The sequence below is a fragment of the Gymnodraco acuticeps genome, unplaced genomic scaffold, assembly GCF_902827175.1.
Source record: "Gymnodraco acuticeps unplaced genomic scaffold, fGymAcu1.1, whole genome shotgun sequence".
Lineage (NCBI taxonomy): Eukaryota > Metazoa > Chordata > Actinopteri > Perciformes > Bathydraconidae > Gymnodraco > Gymnodraco acuticeps.
Window position 1 is genome coordinate 448,108 of NW_022989749.1, and position 8,481 is coordinate 456,588.

At 40.8% G+C, this 8,481-nt stretch overlaps 1 long non-coding RNA gene across 1 annotated transcript; it reads right to left on the minus strand.

The window, feature by feature from the left end:
• Positions 1 to 6,830: 6,830 nt before the first annotated feature.
• Positions 6,831 to 8,121, minus strand: LOC117535879. Its single transcript, XR_004567477.1, has 3 exons — positions 7,841 to 8,121; positions 7,182 to 7,370; positions 6,831 to 6,982 (listed from the first exon to the last, which is right to left on the minus strand). It is a non-coding gene; the product is annotated as an uncharacterized LOC117535879 (long non-coding RNA).
• Between the last annotated feature and the right edge of the window lie 360 nt (positions 8,122 to 8,481).

Genomic DNA, 8,481 nt, shown 5'->3' on the forward strand with positions numbered 1-8,481 from the left:
GGTACAAACAAAATAACAAGAATAAACCATGAAATAAAATTTGATTTCTGAAGTTTTAGGAAATATCTGTTATGTACAATCTATAGCTAATTCTGTACGCAGATTAAATAGATCCTTGCAGCCCCCTTCATCTGCAACACAAAAATCGAAGCACAACTTTATACCAAATTGATTTCCATTTTGCTCTGTAGATGATAATAATAATAAATTGTATTTGGGGGGCGCCTTTCATAGCACCCAAGGACACCTTACAGGGCATAGGGGCAAGGAACAATTAAAACAGTGGATTTAGTGAAATATCAGCCAGGGTAAAACAAGACAAACAACAGTAAATGGACTACAGAAGGACACAAAAGCACACAGGGTACAGTTTATAAAGAAAATGCCAGTTTGAACAGGTGGGTTTTGAATGTTGTTATGGAATCAGACTGTCGGTGTGTAGTGGCAGGGAGTTCCAGAGTCTGGGAGCCGAGCATCTGAAAGCTCGAGCACCCATGGTTTTGAGGCGAGAGCTTGGGACGGTGAGAAGTCCTACGGAGGAAGAGCGGAGGGTGCGGGAGGGGGTGTACTCCTGAAGGAGGTCGGTGATGTAGATGGGGGCAAGGTTATGGAGAGCTTTCTATGTGAGTAGAAGGTTTTTGTAGTCAATACGGTAGCGTACAGGAAGTCAGTGTAGCTGAGAGAGAATGGGGGTGATGTGAGTTGGTGCGGGTGATGATCCGGGCAGCAGAGTTCTGGATTATTTGCAGTCTATTGAGGAGTGGAAACAACCACCTTACAGAATCAAAGGAGCCAAACTAGAGCTGGTGTCAGTGTCACAAACGTTTAAAGCATTTTTCTGAAATAATGTTTTTATTTTTTCGAAACATCAGCAAAGCTTTGTGCAGCCTGCAATATCACAAAAAACAACTCAATGCAAAAGTAAACATTTTTTTACATATACAAATGGAATATAGCATTGAATGATATTGTAAATAACAAGTGACATAATTTATTCATGTGTAAAGTCAAAAAAATAGGAAGGATTTCAAAAAGATGAATGAAATAAATGTTGCATGACATTTTGTACAGTTTACACTATATACAGTAAATATATCAGTGTGAGGCTGTGGGGAAAGGTTGCAGTGAAAGGGCAGATTAATGAGATAATGACTGTAATTACTTGATTCTAAAATGCATACATTTGATTCAGTATGTTCCTGTAGCGTTCAGTAATATAAGCGCTCATCTTTAGCACAGAGAGAAGCACACAAATCAAGAGTTTTGTGATCGTAACGATGAAGGTTGAACTCATAATGAATGTTTTGCCAACCAATCCTTATTCTTCTAAACCCTGATTTAAAGTATTATTTCTGTAACAATATACTACACCATGCTCCCACATACATATGTTACTACGAACCCCTGACTTTACCATAATGCAACAAACCTGCTGCCCAGTTATTAATTAAAACAGTATATTTCTAACCTTCTATCAACCACACCTGTATGAAATCATATCACATGTTTGGGGATCAGTGCAGATAGGACTTCAAATCAAACAAAGTAAACTATGAAATTATTACTGAAGTGTGAAGCCTGGTTTGAATCCAAAAGCAATGAAGTGAAAAAGATGTACAGTATCTCAGGTCTGCTGTGGGTGGTTGACAGAAGAATAGAAAGGGTCTTCAGGAAGTCTGGATGGATGATTAGACAGTAGATTAGGCGGCAGATTGGGCCTGGTCCCTCACTGTAGAATATGTGTCACAATCAACTTCAGCAGAGGTGTTGTGAGCCGTGATGGTGGAGTACTCAAGTGAGGCAGAAGGGTTTGTGGGAGCTTTGAAGGTGGAGTAATACGGCAAGGCAGAGGGGTTTGTGGGAGCGTTGGCAGTGACATAAAGTGACTGAAGTGCAGTTCCTGGACCTGTCACCTGGGGGCGCTCCTGGATCTCGTCATAGGCACGTTCCTTCCACAGCTGAGTGAGAAACAGGAAGGATATTTATAAGCATCCTCATAATGAAGCACTCACCAGTCGGCTGAAGTTATAGCTAACATTAGCATTTATTCAAAAACAGAGCTGTGTGTGTGTGTGTGTGTGTGTGTGTGTGTGTGTGTGTGTGTGTGTGTGTGTGTGTGTGTGTGTGTGTGTGTGTGTGTGTGTGTGTGTGTGTGTGTGTGTGTGTGTGTGTGTGTGTGTGTGTGTGTGTGTGTGTGTGTGGCATTACTATACTTGTGGGGACCTAAATCTGTTTACACAGTCACGTGTCAGGACTCGCCTTCCTTATGGGGACAAAATGGAGGTCCCCATGAGCGGAATCATTAATTTTAGGGTGAAGACTTGGTTAGGTTTAGGGTAAGGGTTAGGGTAAGGGTTAGGGTAAGGGTTAGGTTGAGGAAGAGCGTAGGGCTCCGGGGGAGCCTTGCGTGGTGCACTGGCTCTCGGTAAATAGGCGTTTTAAAAAAACATTAAAAACCTCCGTAAACATAGCCCTATTAAGACCCAATAAAACCCCTTTTAAAAGCGTTATAATAAAAGCTCTGTGAGGACAAGACCGTTTTAAAAGACTGGTTAAAAAGTGCAGGACGGGGCTGGACCACGGAACGGCGGCAGAGTATGTTAAAAAGCAGATGTCCCCAACCCAGGATCTCTGGAGGGGGGCGTGTGTGTGTGTGTGTGTGTGTGTGTGTGTGTGTGTGTGTGTGTGTGTGTGTGTGTGTGTGTGTGTGTGTGTGTGTGTGTGTGTGTGTGTGTGTGTGTGTGTGTGTGTGTGTGTGTGTGTGTGTGTGTGTGTGTGTGTGTGTGTGTGTGTGTGTGTGTGTGTGTGTGTGTGTGTGTGTAGCTTGTCCCAATGGAATCAGTAAAGGACCTTAAATGAGAAGGGGATCTAAAATGGTTAACTTAAGAGTGATTCCAGTTCTGTTAGTTAAAACCATGCATTTAAAAGTGAAAGTGCAAGTATTAAAACAAAAGTGCAATAATAAAAGGGGGGCACACCGGATTAGTAAAATCGTATAAAATGAACTAGATGTCACTGGAAAATAAAAACCACTCAAATCAAGGTCAGGTAAGTTTAAAAGATTCCAAAGGACAGGTGTTTTTTGCTCTGTTTATTTTAATAAAAAGGTGGCAGGTCGGTGAAGAGTTTCTCTCTGCGGGTGGTTTTCTGGCCTCCAGGTAATAACATAAATAAAAATAAATAAATAAAAGGATCGCTCCTCATGTGGCTTTGATTATGATTCTGGATTACTTGCAGTCTATTGAGGAGTGGAAACAACCACCTTACAAAATCAAAGGAGCCAAACTAGAGCTGGTGTCAGTGTCACAAACGTTTAAAGCATTTTTCTGAAATAATGTTTTTATTTTTCGAAACATCAGCAAAGCTTTGTGCACCCTGCAATAACACAAAAAACAACTCAATGCTGAGTGTCCCCATAATGGAGGTCCCCATAAGGGGAATCATTAATTTTAGGGTGAAGACTTGGTTAGGTTTAGGGTAAGGGTTAGGGTAAGGGTTAGGTTGAAGATGTACAGTATCTCAGGTCTGCTGTGGGTGGTTGACAGAAGAATAGAAAGGGTCTTCAGGAAGTCTGGATGGATGATTGACAGTAGATTAGGCGGCGGATTGGGCCTGGTCCCTCACTGTAGAATATGTGTCACAATCAACTTCAGCAGAGGTGTTGTGAGCCGTGATGGTGGAGTACTCAAGCGAGGCAGAAGGGTTTGTGGGAGCTTTGAAGGTGGAGTAATACGGCAAGGCAGAGGGGTTTGTGGGAGCGTTGGCAGTGACATAAAGTGACTGAAGTGCAGTTCCTCGACCTGTCACCTGGGGGCGCTCCTGGATCTCGTCATAGGCACGATCCTTCCACAGCTGAGTGAGAAACAGGAAGGATATTTATAAGCATCCTCATAATGAAGCACTCACCAGTCGGCTGAAGTTATAGCTAACATTAGCATTTATTCAAAAACAGAGCTGTTGGAATGACTGTGTGTGTGTGTGTGTGTGTGTGTGTGTGTGTGTGTGTGTGTGTGTGTGTGTGTGTGTGTGTGTGTGTGTGCGGCCTAGCATTACTATACTTGTGGGGACCTAAATCTGTTTACACAGTCACGTGTGGGGACTCGTCTCCCTCATGGGGACAAATTGGAGGTCCCCATGAGGGGAATCATTCATTTTAGGGTGAAGACTTGGTTAGGTTTAGGGTAAGGGTTAGGGTTAGGCATTAGTTGGTTATGGTTATGGTTAGGATAAGTCTCCAGGAAATGCATGTAAGTCAATGTAATGTCCCCTGAAGTGATATATACATGGTGTGTGTGTGTGTGTGTGTGTGTGTGTGTGTGTGTGTGTGTGTGTGTGTGTGTGTGTGTGTGTGTGTGTGTGTGTGTGTGTGTGTGTGTGTGTGTGTGTGTGTGTGTGTGTGTGTGTGTGTGTGTGTGTGTGTGTGTGTGTGTGTGAGCAGATCATTGTTTATCCCTATAAATGAGAATGATGATGATGATGCTTGGCTACAAAACTCCTTTTAAGTCCCTTTTCAGACACATATTTGGAAATGATTTATTTCAAGGCACAGTTGAGCATAGCTAGCATAGCTGTAGACTCTTATTGTGGAAGGCAAAGGCTGTTGGTGACAAACTGGAAATCATCATCATGGAAATATTGGGAGGAAACTCCCAACTGTTGGCCAATTAAATCTAGCAATCTAATACACACACAGATACACACACACCCACAAATATGGACCCTTACCTCCACGTCATGTGCTTCTCCTTTACTTTTGTTTTTTGAACAACATGAATCTGTCAGAGAAATTGATAAAAGTGGTTGAATGTATTTTTTTGGCATTTGCCATACTTATTCACATTTCCCTGGTTCAATATATTACAGAAATACTGTATTTTTCTAAAACTTACCCCTAATGTGTTTATTCTAAATCCCCCCATCCCCTACCCCATTACTTTTATTATTATAAGTACATGTATTGATGAATTGATCAATCTAATAACTGTGTGCCAGCCCACCTACTTCCAGTGAATAAAAAGTACGTATAAAGTAACGTGCAGAAATCTCTTACGCTTGTGCCTGAAAACCAAAAATAGCAGAAGCCCCAGCAGAGCCACACAGACCACAGTGGCGACTATAGGAATCCAAGAGACGCCTGCAGGAGACAAAACCCATGTAGCTTATTTTAACTAACATTAACTCCCATTAAGTCTGTGATATAACATTTAGTGGGAATGTTTAATCTCTAATAACATCATTTATCATCTTCCTCCTGCAATGGCTGCAGTATGTTCCATAGAACAAAAAGTAGTTTTCTCACCATCTTTCTGGGCAGAGTTGGACTGGGTTGTTGACACAGTAGATGAACCAGTAGGTGAATCAGTAGATGAACCAGTAGATGAATCAGTAGGTGAACCAGTAGGTGAACCAGTAGACGAAGCAGTAGACGAACCAGTCGACGAACCAGTAGACGAATCAGTAGGTGAACCAGTAGATGAACCAGTAGATGAACCAGTAGGTGAACCAGTAGGTGAACCAGTAGGTGAACCAGTAGGTGAACCAGTAGACGAACCAGTAGACGAATCAGTAGGCGAACCAGTAGGCGAATCAGTAGGCGAATCAGTAGGCGAATCAGTAGATGAAGCAGTAGGTGAACCAGTAGATGAACCAGTAGATGAACCAGTAGGTGAACCAGTAGGTGAATCAGTAGGTGAATCAGTAGGTGAACCAGTAGATGAACCAGTAGGTGAACCAGTAGGTGAATCAGTAGGTGAACCAGTAGATGAACCAGTAGATGAAGCAGTAGGTGAACCAGTAGGTGAACCAGTAGGTGAAGCAGTAGATGAACCAGTAGATGAAGCAGTAGACGAACCAGTAGAGGAACCAGTAGACGAACCAGTAGAGGAACCAGTAGATGAACCAGTAGGTGACAAAGTGGTTGGAGGATGGGATGTTGATGACGTACTAGAGTTTGTCAATTCTTCTGAAAATTGATAAGTAGACTGAGATTATAACGTTGGAAAGCATGGAAAACGAGAAATACAATCATTCAAATGTAAAAAAAAGTGTATCATGTAATCATATATCAATGATAGTCTTTGTAATTTGGAGCCATACATTTTTTTCTTCAATTAACATTAGGTTTGACTATTATTATTGTGCGAAAACCCTATGGATATTCACATCAGTAGGTACATTTCTGTCAAATAGTTGCAGACCTAGTGAAGTTTTTGATGTAGACAGACAGACCACATGGTCTGTATTTAACAACTTATATCAGAGAAACCTTTATTATTCATCTCAGATATTTAGTTTCTCACCTTTAAAGGTGGGGTAGGTAATTTCGGAGAAACCGGCTCGAGTGCGCTAGAATTTGAAAATACACAACCGGAGAAAATCTGCCACTTCCTTACAGAGCCCCTCCTCCAACACACAAGAACGCGCACATGACCAATGAGGGCACGAGATAAGCTTTGTGCCCAGCTGACAGGCAGGGAGGCCATCCAGTTACTTTAGCCGGCTCAGATGATTGGTCGTGCTTTTTACAGCGCCACGGCTTCCACAGATGATATTTTTTTATGGATTTGTTGTCAAAGCACTTCAGATATTCATTGCTATCGGGATGTTAAGAGCATTCCATGGAATATAACAAAAAGTGTATCTCGAGCCGGTTTCTCAAACTTACCTACCCCACCTTTAACCTCCAGTTGTATTTTCCTGAGAGCAACTCGGTAACTTCCTTCAGTTGATTCCACTCCACACCAGTAGACTCCAGCGTGCTGTGGGGACACATTACTGATGGACACATTGAAGCCACTCTTGGTTTCTGTGAGAGTGAACATCCCCTTTGATTGAGCAGATTTTGTTGAAATATCCTTACAGATTGAACCGTTCTCTTTGCAGCAAAACATGGAGTCGTCGTAATTTATTTCGTAATCAAATGAGATGGTGGTTTTACCTGTTCTGTACGCAGTTACATTTAATGCTTCCTGGCAGCGGTTATCTGCAAATAAAAAAGAAAAGTAAAACATGAAATCTATCCGTTAACGTGTGCCTTAACTGATTTCCATTGTTGTCTGAATGGATTTGCAGTTGATGACTTTGTATTTGCATGCATTATACATAGTTTGTTGAGGGTGTGGTAACAGAGTGCTTCCACAAAGGACAAGAGAGTGTCACGATAGATATGAAGCTTTTCTTACCTAATTTCAATTCCACGGAAAATCTTCCATCGCTTATCCACATGTTTTTTTCATTGGTTTCAATTATTGTTTGATTTCCATCTTTGTCCTCTACATTAATACTTGTATATATTTTCCATGTCTCAGGGTGTCCGCGGGTAAAATTAACCCATCCACCTCTGCATCCCTTCACCATAGAGGCCTCACAGCCTGTTGAGAGAGAGAAACGTTCATGTCAGATTCTCAAACAAAATCAGGACACACTTTCAGGATTAATTAGTAAATCACACATTTAAAAAATGTTTACATGAATACAAAAATACGACGTACTATTGCAAAGTACTTTGAATAATATGATCAAATAAAATATAAACTAGTATTGTTATGTAAAGTGGATGAGAGGTAGCTTGTGTACAAATGTGAACATATTGTGAGGGTTGTGCAGAACTGGCAATACTTGAATGAAATAAAAACTGTATGTACAGTGTGCATTAATATAATGCACACACACACATGAATACAGTAGCAGAATTTGATGCTGTAGGATTTTACTCATATCGATAAATATGATGTAGTTATGATCAATAAAATAAAAACAATTAGCTCAAAATGGACGCAGAATATGTTGAAAAGGCTTTATTTTATTAAAATTCGCTATCGGGTATAGGTAATCTTTTTACCTGTCATCAGTGAGAGGAAGAGCAGCAGAAACGTCTTCATGGTGCTGCTGTCCGATGCTGAGATCCTCCGTCAGATTATTAAACTGGTCTGTCTCTACAGTTCGTTGGTACGAGCGTTGTGTTTTCCAATTACTGTCGTGCCTTACCTTAAATCTTTCTTCCAGCTTTCTCTCTGCCCTTCCCCTTTTTCTTCCGCTAGTAATTAAAGCTCCTTCCTCATTATATTTAGCTTTTTTGCTTTCGCAGTACACAGGAAATAAGTTGTGAGAAAGAGACACCGAAAAATACACTTTGGATTATCAAGAGGTCCCTGACATAAACACAACATGTCTGAAACTTAGAATAAACATTTCAGAAACTTAGAATACATATTTGTTGTATCATTCCTCATTTGGTTAATTAAAAAAATCATATTGAGAAATCTGACTGGTCCCTAATGTAAAAATAATTAAAAGGGTAATAAAATGACTCGTGTTTTTTTTTATCTGTGAAGGAGAAGTTTTTTTAACCAGAAGCTGTTTTTAACGATTACATTGGTAAGTAAAACATTATAGTAATCATAAACCTCCACTGTATGAGTGTTTTGCAGCATTGCATCTGTCTTGCTATATTAAAAGATCCCATGTCATTCTTTTCTGGTT